Genomic DNA, 15,662 nt, shown 5'->3' with positions numbered 1-15,662 from the left:
AGAAGAAGGTTATCCCTTCAATAGGGCTTATGCTGAAACAACTGAAATACTAAATTGCTTGTCTGACCTCTCGAATGAATGTCTTCTAAAACATGGCTCCATCAAAAGATCTAATTAAAAGGTTAAGTCTGCAATTTACAAAACTATGTCTGCAATGGTAGACTCCAGAAAATGACAGTTTTACTTAGGATGGGGCAGTTGCTCTGGTTTGTCTTAAAGAGAGCCTGTCACCAGGTTTGACCGTTATGATATACAGGCACCACCTCTCAGGGCTAATATACAGCATTCTATAATGCTGTATATTTGCCCCAACCCGATCTGAAAGACAAGAAAAACAGACTTTATTATACTCACCTGAGGGGGCGGTCTGGTCCGATGGGTGTCGCTGGTCTTGTGCGGGAGCCTCCCTTCTTCTTGCATTGCCATCCTCCTTTTTGCTTAGTGTGGATGATGTGTCTCTACGTCATTCACACAGTGTTTCCCGGCATCGCGCTCCTGCGCAGGCATACTTCTCTGCCCTGACTAGGGTAAAGTACTGCAGTGTGCTTGTGCCTGGGCCTCTTTGACCTTTCCTGGGTCTTGTACACTGCAGTACTTTACTCTGCCCTCAACAGGTGAGTATAATAAGAGCTCTTTTTATTGTCTTTCAGGCCGAGATGGGGGCATATATACAGCACTGTAGAATGCCTGTGTCAGGTCTGAAATGTGGCGGTCTTATATTGGTCAAACAGGTGACAAGTTCCCTTTAAAAGAGTGTTCTAAACTTCTGTCTTTGGGAGCACTCCACTCCCATGCCTCCCGATTTTTTTCGTCAACAAAGCCATATATTAAGGTGTGGGGGTTTTGTGGGACAAATTGTAATTTTGAATGACACAGTTCATTTTCCAGTACTGAAAAATTGAAACAAAATTCCATGTGGAATGAAATGATGAAAAAAAATGCAATTCCACCATTGTTCTTTCGGGTATATTATTATCGTGGTAAAAATTACCTGGCAACATGATTGCCTAGGTTAGTACCATTATGGTGATTATAAACTTAGATAGATTAGGTTTTTATTTAAGTGATTGAAAAAAAAAATTACAATTTTGTAAAAAAATTTTGGCTTCTATCAACGCCGGTAAGTTTTTTATTTCACCGTTTGTGTGAGAGCTTCATTTTTTTCTATGACGATATGACATTTTAATTTATAACAATTTGTGGTACATATGTGGTTATCAATACCATACTGGTTAATTAATATTATGCTTTGATAGTCCAGACTTTTACAGATGCCGCAATACCAAATATGTTTTTTTACTTCTGTATTGTTTTGGTTTATTTTTAACAAGAGATTCTTTGATCACTTGTTCTATATACTACACAATCCATAGCATTGCAGTATATGGAAAAAGTCACGGTCTCCTTATAGTCTTTGCCTGATCTTAGCAGGAGGACCAAAATGGCAGCCACAGGGGCCTTCTTCTTGAAAAACTCAGCTGAAAAAGATGATGTGTGCTCATATCCCTTGGGACAAATGCTCACTATGTTACATAGTCAGCATTTACCATGTGTGCAGAGAGCTCAGCTCCTGAGCTCCTGTATGAAGGTATATAAAAATAGTTGACAATCACTGATTAATACTGCCCACTGGACTCCATGTCCTAAGACTAAAGCAAGCAAAGATTTTGATGAACAGCATGCAAATTATGCAGAATGTTTTACAAATTAATCTTCTCAGCTCTATAACATGATAATGGCAAATTAGAATATTTTTCCAATATGATAACGTTCCATCAAAGTGGATCTTTCATCAAATTCACAATACAGGCTGCATACATTAATATTTTTGATGAGGCTGGTGTGCTTCGCAAGTTCATGTCAGAATGGAGCTTGCTTGATTGACAGCTCCTCAGTGTCCCTCCTCCGTGCTAATATTTTTCACAGCTCAAAACAAGCTGCTGTTATCAGTCAGGCTGGGTAGGTGGGGGAGATTGAACACATTAGCTTTCATACCCCTCAGCTGGACTTATGAAAAGCTCATTTTAATATAACTGATTATGCAGACTTTCTGACCCAAATTTTCAAAAGATTTTCAAAATAAAAACACTGACCTCATCAGGTTTAATAGATCTACAGTTGAAACTAGAAGTTACATACAACAGTATGTACAATAAACTTTCCCATTTTAGACCAATTAGGATTACAATGATTATTAATATTTGCCAAATGCCAGAATAATGACAGAGTGTATGTTTTAAGGCATTTTTATTACTTCCTATAAAGTTTACACACACTAAGATTACTATGCCTATTGACAATTCTGGACTGCCCATATGATGATGTCATGTGTTTGGAAGCTTCTGATAGTTTTTTGGCAACATCTGAGTTAATTTGAGACACGCCTGTGGATGTAGTTTAATGCACACCTGAAACACACTGCTTCTTTGTGTAGCATCATGGGAAAGTCTCAAGAAATCAGCCAAGATATCAAGAAGAAAACTGTGGACTTGCACAAGTCTGGCTCATCCTTGGTATAATTTCAGGATACCTGAAGGTGTCTCATTTATCTTTACCAACAATTATACGCAAGTACAAACAAGATGGGAATGTCCATCCATCATACCGCTCAGGAAGGAGACGGGTTCGGTGTCCCAGAGATGAACGTGCTTTGGTCCGACATGTGCATATTAACTCAAGGACAAAAGCAAAAGACCTTGTGAAGATGATTTCGGAAGCTGGTAAGATTTTGTCAATATCCACAGTGAAACAAGTACGGTATCAACATGTTGAAAGGCCATTCTGCCAGGAAGAAGTCTTTACTCCATAAGAAACATAAAAAAGCCAGATTAATGTTTGCAAATGCACATGTAAGGGGTATTCCGGGACTGTGTAATACTCCACTCCCTTCTTTAGTGTTAATATTCCTCTTTGTCTTTATTTGTATAAATGTACATACTTGTCTTGCTATGTATAATAGTTTTGACATAGGGAAAGTGCAGTGCTCATGTAGTCCACAAGATGGAGTGCCGACAGTCTCTAGTTAGTACATACTCTGTACATAGTTCACTATAGGAGGGGTCAGCTGCAGTTAAGAGAAGGAGGACTTCCTCCAGGTATTAGAGTCTAGGAGTTAGTCGACCAGGGTACCCAAACCATCTGGATGGGCTATAGAGACTGGGATAGAAGCAGTTACCACGTAACGTTCTATGTTGGAGCCCAGCCATCCAGTATTGTTCGGCAACCAAAACTACAACACACAAGATTAACAAAAATATAAAATAGTAAAATCAATTAATATCTATATGTATAAATGAATGCATATATGAAATGAATCAAGTGTGTAGCAGAACCAAGAAAGTGGTTAACCACTCGGTGCAAAGTGAAGCCAAAACCAAGGCACAGATTAAAAAGGAGAAATACCAGACAAGAAATCAATATAATAGAAGTATTTTATTGATTAAAAAAATTTCATATGGCAATAAGGCAAATCACAATAACAAAAGAGTTAAAACCACAATGTGCACACAGCATGGTACAATGAAAAGATAATATTTAAATTATAAAATAAATAAGAGCCCTCTAGGTAAATTGGTATAAAATCATACAAATCTGATAAAAACAATGTTAGTGCATAAAGTGTCAGAATAGATAAATATATAGGTACATATGTACTCAATGTGCATGAGTTGCAATAAAGTGTCAAGTGATCAAAAAAATACATCAATACCGAATATGCAAACCTCCCCCTGACGAAGGAAGTCAAACCGAAACGCGCGTCGGGGAGCGTGTGCACACGGGACTGTAACCCCTCGTGGTATTTTGTATACTATTACATATATTCTGGTACATTTCTCTGGCATTCTTTGCTCAGCACTTTTTGGATCTATGTAATTTTTTTATCACCTACGGAGATGGACATGTGGCGCAACATTCCAGACCGCAGCATGTCAATTTATCTTGCGGAGATGCTCAGTGACCGCAAGATAAATATCACCGTCCAATGTATAGGATGCGGTGATTTCGTAAGGTTCAATGAACACATGCGGAATCACCTGCATTCAAAAGCCAGCAGCACTTTGGACGCAGCGGACATGTGCTGCGTCCAAAGTGCTGCCGATTACTGACCGTGGAAACATACCCTTAATGTCCCAAAAACTGAACGCATGGGAGATGTGGTTAGTAAGTAACGGAACTTTCAAGAGATAGATTGTACAGAGAAACTACAAAGGATCATAGGTGATTAGGGCCGAGATGCGATACATAGCTTGTAGGCACCAGTGGTACTGTCTCTTGAAGAAAATTGTAAAACCAATTGAGTTTATAACTTGCCCATGTTCAGACTAGTCCACAGTGGCACAGGTGAATCTCCCTGTGGGCTCCTGTGCAGGAGTGGACCCCACTCACTGAAATGAGAAGTAGTTGGCACAATAAACTTTCCACTATGCACAGACAAGAGCAGCATCCTGTAATTCATTTACAAACCAAGCAGTTTACTATTATATAGAAACATAATGAAAAAATTGTGAATGAGTGTAATGTAGTATTTAGGTGTAGCTGAACAGGGTCAAAGTCACAGGTGGGCCCTTGGCTTACCAGTCTGACACTGAAGCTGGTGGTTTCCAGGCAGTGCTGCATTTAATAAAGAAGAGACCTACTTAAATTAAACTTGTCCCCTTGGAAAATGGGATTTATTTGTAGATATAAGGATACACAATAAATGTTGCCCAGCCACTTTACTGGAAGTGCAGCTATCAGGAGAACATGAACTTATTTAAAACCTCCCGAAAGCTGCCATCTTACAGTCATAAGGACATGCACAAAACTGTTACAGTCACTGCTCACGGCATCAATTACTATACTGTTAGCTGTGGCTGTAAGCACACACCGACACTTTAATTGAGAGCTCACTCTGCACAGATGGGCTACAGAGCCAGTTGTCAATCAAGGTGCAAGGGCATGATTACAGCTGCCACTTATAATATAGTGAGCAATGCGGTGACTGTAGCTGCTCCATTCACACCCTTATGACTGAAAACCGGAGGCTCATAGGAGGAAATAAGTTAATTTTCTCCCTGTGCCCACACTTTCACTAAGACTTCGTTCACACTTGCGTATGGGGGCTTTGCGAACTTGTTGCATTCCCGTGCGGTCGGCGGGCACGTCAAAATGACGCATCGGCATACATCCGCATGTCCTGTGTACCCAATGTTAAAGATAGGTATGCAGGACGCATGCAGAAGTAGGCGGACCTAAAAGGAAGAAATGTGGAAATGGCTGGAGCTTCAGGGAGGAAGTACGCAGCCGTCCACAAAGCCTGGGTATGTGTTATGATCTGGTGACCTAAGAGCAGCATGAGAAGTACTCTGGAGAAGGTGGTACCTGTACTGACCGCAGACCCTGAACTTAACACCGCAACTAGAAGTAGCCGTGGAATGTACCTATCACTCCCTAGACATCTCGACACAGCCGGAGGACTAATTACCCCTAGAGATAGAAAAGGGAAAACTATCTTCCCTCAGAGAAAATTCCCAAAGGATAGCCAGCCCCCCACAAATATTGACTGTGAGAGGAGAGGGAAAAAACATACACAGACTGAAATCAGAATTTAGCAAAGGAGGCCACTTCTAGCTAAATAGAAAGGATAGGACAGAGTACTATGCGGTCAGTATTAAAACACTAGAAAATATCCACCACAGAAAATACAAAAATCTCCACAGCTAACTAAAGATATGGAGGGTATATCTGCATCTCCAGAGATACCAGCTTGGCTAAACAAATCCTTATTCAGACCAAGCTGGACAAGACGAAAACATGGAAAAGAACTGAACAATAAGGCCACAGCATGTGGACAGCAAAAATCAAGGCCAGAACTTATCTTTGTTGAAAGGAACAGCAAAGCAGGAGAGAGCAGGCAAGGATGTGAATCCTCCAGGAACAATGGAAAACTGGCACTGACTAAAGGGTCAAGCAAGGCTAAATAGCCCAGTCAGGATTGCAAAAACTTGACACACCTGATGAATGCTGCGATCCAGAGACAGCAGCACTACCACTTATAACCATCGGAGGGAGCCCAAGAGCAGAATTCACAACAGGTATGCAAGTGTGAACGTAGACTTAAGCAGCCAAGCCTAATTGTAACACTATTTATTTGCAGATTAGCCTCCTATCTGCAAGTCAATAGTGTTTTCCATGATGACAAGTTCCCTTTACAGAGGTTGGCATGATTTTGCAGTGGAATTATGCACTTTGATTAAAATGTAAACTAAGAATCTCATGATCATTTGAACTTTTTGCCAAATCTTCTACCATCCTAACGATGATGCTCCCATGGCCCCATTTTGTCTTTTTGTGGCACCCCTGAGGGTCCAGTCACCACAGAGGTACTGCACCTCAGCCAGAGGTGTGGTACTCTGCTCTCGGGTAAGGAGGGGACACTACCCAGTACCCACATGCTAGCATCCAACACTAGACCTCTATAGGCCTGGAGGGATCTAGGTAGAGGGTGTGGGTGGAGAGAGTAGAGTTGTTATGGAAACAAGAGGGAGGAGTTAGAGAGTTAGACAGTTGGAGCTGGGGACTTGAGCAGTGAGGAGCTCGTCCCAGCACCAGAGAACAGAGAGAGAGAACAAGGAGGATAGAGAAAAGTTCCAGAGAGTGAGAGAGGAAGAAGGGGTCATAGGGGCATGGGTAGTGAGGAAGCCACACGTGGGGCCCGAATCCATGCAGATCGTAGTTGGTTGGAGGGACCAGGTCTCAGTGGGTGAACCAGCCTCCAGACCAGTGGAGAACTACAAGGCTCAGCTAGCAAGCCGAAGGTTGTGGTAACTGTACGTGCCACACACATTCACCAAAAAGACGGCCACATAGGATCAAGGGGACCAGGAGGATGTCGCCCGACAAGGTCCAGGGCTGCTGGCTTGAGACACTGTGTGTGAAGGCGTAGGGTAGGAGAGGCGGGAGCCAGCGCAGTGAGACAGCCAAGAAAGGAACATAAGAAGAGGGTCCTGGCAAAGGGTACTCCAAATTACCTGAGAGCTGGCTGGACTACAAACCCAGAGGACACAACACCCGGCTGGGTACTGCCTAAAAGAACTGTGAGTAAAGTGTGGAAACTGCACCCTCTGATTTATTGCTGTGCCACCTGCCCTGTACTACGACCACCACCATCACATTTAACACCATAACTGCCCTGGGGCCTAGCTCTACCCATGGAGAGCTGTACCAACTCTGCTCCGTCACCAACTGCCCCAGTGGACCTGATCCGCAGTGTCGGCCATCCATTGCCGAACACCACGGGTGACATCACGAACAATCTCCCCATAAACTTTATTCCCCTTTAATTTCATTTGACTTTTATTGGATGCCCAGGGCCACAGACAGGGTCACTGCTGCCGTGACAACCCCCTTATGAACCGTCGGACCCAGCCCGAGTACCCCATGACCCTGGCGGGCCCTCCATTTGCATGCCTGCAGCAATGGCGCACCAGTATATGACCAATGTGGCCAATAAAATGTGCTACACCTAAAGGGCCCATAGAAAAGAGTGATATGTTTTTAATAACTAAGGCTACTTTCACACATCAGGTTTTTTGTTTCAGGCACAATCCGGCAATATTTTTAAAAAAATCGATCCTTTTTTTTAATGCCGGATCCGTTTTTTTCCCATAGAGTTGTATTAGTGCGGGACTGTGCCTGAAGGACATGCGTTTCATCCGTTTTGTACCGGATCCATCCCTTCAGGCTTTTTTGCCGGACACAAAAAACGTTCAATGCAATGTTTTTTCTGTGCGGCGAAAAAGCCTGAAGGGACATTTCCGGCAATAAACGCATGGAACGGGTGTGTGAATGAACGGTTCCGGCTACCGAATCCGTTTTTTACACATTGAGCATGCCCAGAAGCTTCATTTTCGATTCTCCCTCTCCCTCTCCCTCTCGTCCCCTGAATCAGGAAGTCAAAAATCCATGTGCATTAAAGAAAGCCGGATCCAGCTAAAAAACGGATCAGTTTTTCACAATTTACGCCGGATCCGTTTTTTTTTACAAATTTGCCGGATTTAGCCTGAAACCAAAAAAACTGATGTGTGAAAGTAGCCTTATTTCATACTCACCCTTGATCAGCCTCCTTAAAGCCATATTACAGTATTTCTTGAAAATAATGCATCATACATTGACAATGTCAGTGTCGGAGGGACATTACATTCAGTAATCTGAGAATGGCTTTCAGAATATTATCAATATATTATTATTATTATTATTATTATTTATATAGCACCATTAATTCCATGGTGCTGTACATGAGAAAGGGGTTACATACAGGGTTATAGATATCATTTACAGTTCACAAATTTATGATGACAGACTGGTACAGAGGGGAGAGGACCCTGTCCTTGCGGACTTACATTCTACAGTATTCTGTTTATTCAGTAGGACATCAAAGTGCTGAAAGAAGCTATTATTTACAGCAATGACAATGAATGCATATTGCTATCTTTTCCTTCCCACATGGCTGTAGATAATTACGTCTGGGTTGTGGTGTTTTGAAATTCTTGATTGAAAGTAGTCCCAAGATAGACAGCATCATCTGGCTTATGAGATGTCAAGAAGGTGTTGTATCCCACCACTCAGAAAGTGTGGACTGGTTCCAGACAGACAATAGGCAATGCTGATCATCAGCTCCTGTAATGTCATACGCAATCCTGGGAATTTCACACTGGTCCATTTGGCTTTGAACTTAGAGATAGGACTCAGGTGTGTTTGAACATAAAAGGAAAATTCTAGATCTAACAAGTCCGCTGCCCAGGAGAGAATGAAGCAGACAATGTGCCACTTTCAATTTACATGGTCTGTTCAACATATAACTTTTCCTCCTCCTTCTGTGTCTTTTCAAGCCCTATAAATTAATGCATGGCTACCTGTTCCATTTTTCCACTTTGTGAAATGTTATGTATTACAGATTAAGGCGGTTTCCTATCATCAAATCATTTTAGCCTACTGGTTATTGTGCGTTATCCTGCAATTACAGCCAGGGCCGCCATCAGGGCATTACAGCCATGACTGACGTATGGGGCCCGGTGGGCAGAGGGGCCCCTGCAGGCGCTGCGACATGCTATTGACGTGCGGGCCAGCGCCCGCACGTCAATAGTTAACAGCCGCCAGCCAGTCGGAGGCTGGCAGCTGAGTAGGGCCGCAGTGCGCAGTCGCCGGCGTCTGACGTCATTGCCAGCCGCCGGGCCCGGCGAGTGGTGCGTCTTCACCTGCGTAGAGCCTGGAGGGAGCTTCCACCGGCGCAGGAGCGCAGCCAGGTAAGAACTTGTGTTTTTTTTTCTTTGAGAGTGGCGATCCAGCGGTGCCCGGGGCAGAATGCAGGACACGCTGGGGAAGAATGCTGGACACGGGGGCAGAATGCTGGACACGGGGGCAGTATGCTGGACACGGGGCAGTATGCTGGACATGGGGGCAGAATGCTGGACACGCTGGGGCAGAATGCTGGACACGGGGGCAGAATGCTGGACACGGGGGCAGAATGCTGGACACGGGGGCAGAATGCTGGACATGGGGGCAGAATGCTGGACATGGGGGCAGAATGCTGGACACGCTGGGGCAGAATGCTGGACACGGGGGCAGAATGCTGGACACGGGGGCAGAATGCTGGACACGGGGGCAGAATGCTGGACACGCTGGGGAAGAATGCTGGACACGGGGGCAGAATGCTGGACACGGGGCAGTATGCTGGACACGGGCAGTATGCTGGACACGGGGGCAGAATGCTGGACATGCTGGGGCAGAATGCTGGACACGGGGGCAGAATGCTGGACACGGGGGCAGAATGCTGGACATGGGGGCAGAATGCTGGACACGCTGGGGCAGAATGCTGGACACGGGGGCAGAATGCTGGACACGCTGGGGCAGAATGCTGGACACGGGGGCAGAATGCTGGACACGCTGGGGCAGAATGCTGGACACGCTGGGGCAGAATGTTGGACACGGGGGCACAATGCTGGACACGGGGGCAGAATGCTGGATACGGGGGCAGAATACTGGACACGGGGCAGTATGCTGGACATGGGGGCAGAATGCTGGACACGCTGGGGCAGAATGCTGGACATGGGGGCAGAATGCTGGACATGGGGGCAGAATGGAGATACGGGGCATGATAAGAGACATGGGGGCATGACTGGAGACAGATGGGGGAGGATTGGAGACAGATGGGGCAGAATGGAGACACAGGGGGCATGATTGGAGACATAGGGGGCAGAATGGAGACATGGGGCATGATTGGAGACACTGGGGGCAGAATTGGAGACAGATCGTGCAGGATCATGGGACAGGATTGATATGATGGAGACAGATGGGGCAGGATGGAGAGATCACATGTGGCGATCATATTGGGCAGGATGGGGAGATCATATGGGGCAGAATCGATTCTCATGAGGGCAGGATGGGAGAACATATGGCTGACGCCAGGAATGAGACACACGGTGGCCAGGATGGGGAATATTATTACCATAGAGACTAATTTAGGGATATTATTACTGTAGTGATGTATTTATTTTATTTTTTGAGTATACTGTTTTAAATGAGGGGGCGGTCCTGTTACTGTGTAGAGTGATACTATGTCGCCTCTTTTTCTTCATGTGGTGTAATGTAGAAGTTGGGAAAAATTAAGTAATGTGTTCTACAAGCGGAGCTCGAGATAACTATGTTATTTTCTGCAGAGACGAGTCCTGGCTGGATGAAATGATGGCGGTCTGTGCTGGATGAAAGATGAAGGACTTCACCTAGAGACGTCACTGGTGAGTCAGTGTTACCTATACACTGACACTATACACTGTATACTATATACAGAGCTCTTGTGTATAATTTCACTAGTGATCACTGTATTATCTGTACACAGACACTGCATACTAAGTACAGATCTCCTGTGTATAATGGCACTTATGGTGATAGTATGGTGCTTTTTTTTATTACTGATCAGAATTGTAGTATTCAGTCACTATGTGGTGGTAATATGTGGTCTGGACACGGTGTTGCGGTATTTGTTCCTTGTATGTGATATTATTCGATCACTGTGGTGGTAATATGCGGTCTGGTCATGGTGTAGTGGTATTTGTTCTTTGTATGTGATATTATTCGATCACTGTGGTGGTAATATGTCATCTGGTCATGGTGTAGCGGTATTTGTTCCTTGTATGTGATATTATTGGTCATTTTAAAAATTGAAAAATAAATAAAAATATACCTAAATTGTATTGCATATTTTAACAAATATTTAATAGGTTACAGCAGAGTAGGGCCCGGCCAAAAGTGTCTACCGTGTTATGGTGGTGGCTTTAAATTTTTTTTGGCCAAAACAAAAGCTGCTGGCTATATGTGTGATCTGGTGATGGGAACTGTTAATGTGTGATAATAATAATAATAATCTTTATTTTTAGATAGCGCTAACATATTCCGCAGCTCTTTACAGTTTGCACACATTATCGTCGCTGTCCCCGTTGGGGCTCACAATCTAAATTCCCTATCAGTATGTCTTTGGAATGTGGGAGGAAAATGGAGTACCCAGAGGAAACCCACGCAAACACGGAGAGAACATACAAACTCTTTGCAGATGTTGTCCTTAGTGGGGCTTGAACCCATTGCTGCAAGGTGCAAGGCTGCTGTGCTATCCACTGCGCCACCGTGCTGCCAGGTGATAGGTGAGAAGTGGAGTTTTTCCAAGAGAGAGCGGTGGGACTGTGGACAGTTCGAGGGGTGGAGCATGGAGGCGGGGCTGGGGTGGAGCCTGGGCGCAGTCTAAAGGGGGCCCCGAAAATTTTGCCACTATGGGTCCCCGAAATTTCTAGTGGCAGCCCTGATTTCAGCAGCTCTCCATGATTACACAAGTTCTATCAAATTAGAAAAAAAAGGAAGAAAAGCACTAATGTAACTATAGCTTGCCCTTCAGCTTTATTTTTCCTGAATTTTCCTTAAGTCCAACATAAAATTTCAAAAATAAAAAGTTATACATGCTTATAATTTTTTATTACATTTTTTTATGGAACTATTTATTTTTACTTTAGCAATAAACATAAACTTAGCCTTAGTTAGGTTTAGAAGAGGCATTTCAAAACGTGTTAATTCAACACAATAGTGAAGAGTTTTTGTCCTTTTTGTTTCCATTTTTTTTCTATACAAATCTGAGACAACTCTCTCAGCAAGCCTTTGCCTCTCCTCTTACAAAACCACAATTGTAGATGCAAGAAAGCACAGTGCAGTGCATGTGATTTAAAATAATAATAATAATACATAATAATAATTTTATTTATATAGCGCCAACATATTCCACAGCGCTTTACAAATTATAGAGGGGATTTGTACAGACAATAGACAAGACATTACAGCGTAGCAAAATCACAGTTCAAAATAGATACCAAGAGGAGTGAGATTTAACGGGAATCTGTCAGCAGGTTTTTCCTATGTAATCTGAAGACAGCAGGAGACAGAGGCTGAAACACAGAGTTCAGCCATGATTAAGACCGTGTAGTTGAAACATCATTCCTTGCACTGGGATTGCTCATATCTGCATATCTGTGCTTTTTAATATGATGATATATAAACGTCAAGTTTTTAGAATCATATCTCCTGTGATCACTGGAGACAACTTTTCTTGCACATTGGATTTCTATACTGCCGGGACCAGGATGGCTCCATGCGCCGATGACCAGCCTTCTGCATAGAAGAAGAGCTCTATAACCGACAATCAGCAGGTCAGTTTAAAGGAAGGTGGGAGTTGTTACCAACATCAACTGACCAGTCTAAAAGAATCTACCTGCAAGAGACTGACATTAACTATTGCAGGACCATAGGAAAAAAAACTACTTTTAAATTCGAGCAGACCCAGAGCTGCCACGAATCCCTTAATGACTTGTGACACTAATAGCTCTGATTGTGTCAGAATGGCTGCATCCAGTAAAGAAGGTGATACATAGATTCAAATTCTCTTTGCCTCTCAGATGAGGTAACCAAAAACCTGCTGACATTTCCCTTTTAATACTATCTTCACTCATTAGCTGCTCAACCTCGGTCATCTCAGCCGATGCCTATGCAAAGCGCAGCAGTCAAAATGACTTTGTTATTTACTGATGCTCTCTGTACAGGCAGAGACCAAGATGATAAAGCTCACGTCATTGTACTGAGAGCTTTATCATTTCAGTCGCTAGTGCGGCTTACGTAGAGCGCAGCAGCCTCTGAAGAACTAATTTCAACTGCTGAGCTTTGCATAGAAACTGTGCCCCTTGCAAGAATGCTCAGTCCAGTGGAGATTCCACAATACTTGTCCTCCTGGATCATTTGACATTTTAGTTTTATCATAGATTAAATAATGAACTCTATTTAATATTTAGTTCCAATAATACCATTAAGCAATAATAAAACAAGTGAAATCTGGTAATAAAGATTATGATATATTATGATGAATTAATATAAATTTAGCATCCAGCATTAAACATTTTTAAGCGTATCTTTCCTTTCCTGAATATTTAGAGTAAAAGCATGGTTTCACCGCCTTTATCACCTGCAACAAATAAAACTGCTTACATACCCATCTAATATGTCCAGGAATTGTCCCAATTCTTGTGATTGTTTCCGCAACCAGTTCCTCTTTATTGTCATTCTGCCAGCGCAATAGATGCTGGAACTGCCTTTCCTCAGTTCCCAGCATGCACTGTGCATGAGAATAGAGACAAATATCAGCTCCACTTCTTGTAATCTGCCTCAATTTCTCTGCCAGTTGAGACTGATAACACTTGGCAAAAAAACATATTTATCACGATTCCACCACACTGTGAGTGACAGCTCAGCCGCTCTATAGCATAGGAGTGAGCTGAGCTGTCAGTATTGTGAGTGACAGCCCAGTCGCCCAATCTGAGGCACGGGTGTGCTGGACTGTCGGAATTGTGATTGATAGCCCGGCTGCCCAATCTGGCTTGGCCCTTAGGGTCTTACAGGTGTCACCCGTTCTGGGTGATTACTTGGCTTTTTAGCTGGCAGGTTATTATCAGTCCTTGCCAGTTGTAGCTTTTAGCTCAGTGGTGTGTTTGCTTTGTGCTCTGTATTCTGATATTCTGATCAGTGTTGCCAGACCTTGGATTTGCCTTTTTTGATTACCCGTTTGTATTATTTTACCTTGATGCACTCGGACCCTGGTTTTCTGACCCCATACTTTGTCTTTGACTATCCTTTTTGTATTATCCTTTTGTCTATGACATACCCTCCTGGCATTTGAACTCGGACACCTTGACTTCCCACCTCACGGCTTTCCTGTGAGAAGTGACTCAGCATCACAATATTAGATAGAAAGCAGATTCATTTTGAGTAATTTTTTGGGGGAGTTAAGACAGCATAAAATGTTTTTATAAAGTAATTAGCAGATGGTCTACTTATCCATCAGATAGAATTTAAGTGCCCTCTGCTTCTCAAGGGTTTGAGCTTTTAATATTTCATCATTCAAATTTACGGTAGATGTTTTCTTCCTTCCTTTTTGCCTTTACATAAAAGTCTTTGAATAAATGCCATGCTAACATTAACTACTACTTTCAAAAATGGTCGCTCCTCTCGTCTTTCTGCCTTTAGAAACAGATTTCATGACGGTCATTAAGGTCAAAGTGAATAACAATGAATAATTGAAATCCTGTGTCTGCAATCCCTGTACCAGTGAACCTGACACTGAACCTTTTCATTATAGAAAGCTGAGTGACTGCCAGGAACCACATCAGTCAGCAGCTGGGATTCCCGGCAATAAGGATTTATTTTCTACTATCATAGCCTGATACATAAGTGTATTTGCACCTTAAAGTTTAAAGTGGGCTTCATACTATTTGCTAACATTCAGAAAAACATAAGGGTATAAATGATTTTGCCCTGCAACGCTACATGACCTGCATATTTTAACTTTTTATTCTGCATGAATGGCTCTAAATATGAACCATGGCATTATTGAGATAAAATGGAGCCATGGGCAAAAATTACATAATATTGTTTATACTTGCAAAACCTTCTAATATCTATCTAGCTAATCTATTCTCTATCTACTGATCTGCTGAAATTTTTCCACATATAATGTCACATATAATCTGTATAATCTGGCTGGGTTATGCCAAAACTTTTATTTCCTTGTGAAGCCATTCATTTGCTGATTTTGTGATATGTTTAGAGTCGTTGTCGAGCGGAAAGGTTACATTTCTCTTAATCTTCAGCTTTTTTGATGCAAAATTAATTGATATTTGGTACTGTTCATAATTCCCTCTACCTTGACTATAACCCTAGTTCCAGCTGCTGTTAAACAGCTCCAAAGCATAATGCTGCTTCCACCCTGCTTTACTGTGGGCATGGTGTTCTTTTGCTCAGTATTGGCTTTGTGTCAAGCATACCTTTTGGAATTATGGATAGAAAATTCAATTCAGACCATAACACATTTCCCACATGCTTTTGGCAGACTTGTTATATGTTTTAGTAAAACATAGCTGATCTTGATGTTTTTCTTTGTATAAAAATTATTTTTTCTTGCCACGCTACCCTATATGCCACACATATGAAAAATATGAAAAATTGTTGTCACATGCAGTACACAGCCAGTACTTGCCAGAAATCCCTCATTTCATGTTGCTGTAGGTCTCTTGCCATCCTCAAGGACCAAATTTATTCTT

The 15,662-nt window shown here is 42.7% G+C and overlaps 1 protein-coding gene across 1 annotated transcript in view; it reads left to right on the top strand.

The window, feature by feature from the left end:
• Nucleotides 1-10,405: 10,405 nt before the first annotated feature.
• Nucleotides 10,406-15,662, top strand: part of CHRNB3 (cholinergic receptor nicotinic beta 3 subunit) — a 187,016-nt gene continuing 181,759 nt past the window's right edge. The window contains exon 1 of the mRNA XM_077275400.1: nucleotides 10,406-10,775. The gene's annotated coding sequence lies outside the window, so the exon portion shown is untranslated. The remainder of the gene's footprint in view (nucleotides 10,776-15,662) is intronic.

The sequence above is a fragment of the Ranitomeya variabilis genome, chromosome 1 (assembly GCF_051348905.1).
Source record: "Ranitomeya variabilis isolate aRanVar5 chromosome 1, aRanVar5.hap1, whole genome shotgun sequence".
In the NCBI taxonomy this organism is placed as follows: Eukaryota; Metazoa; Chordata; class Amphibia; order Anura; family Dendrobatidae; genus Ranitomeya; species Ranitomeya variabilis.
Note: the sequence above shows the minus strand (reverse complement) of the source record. Positions and strands in the feature narration are given on the sequence as shown.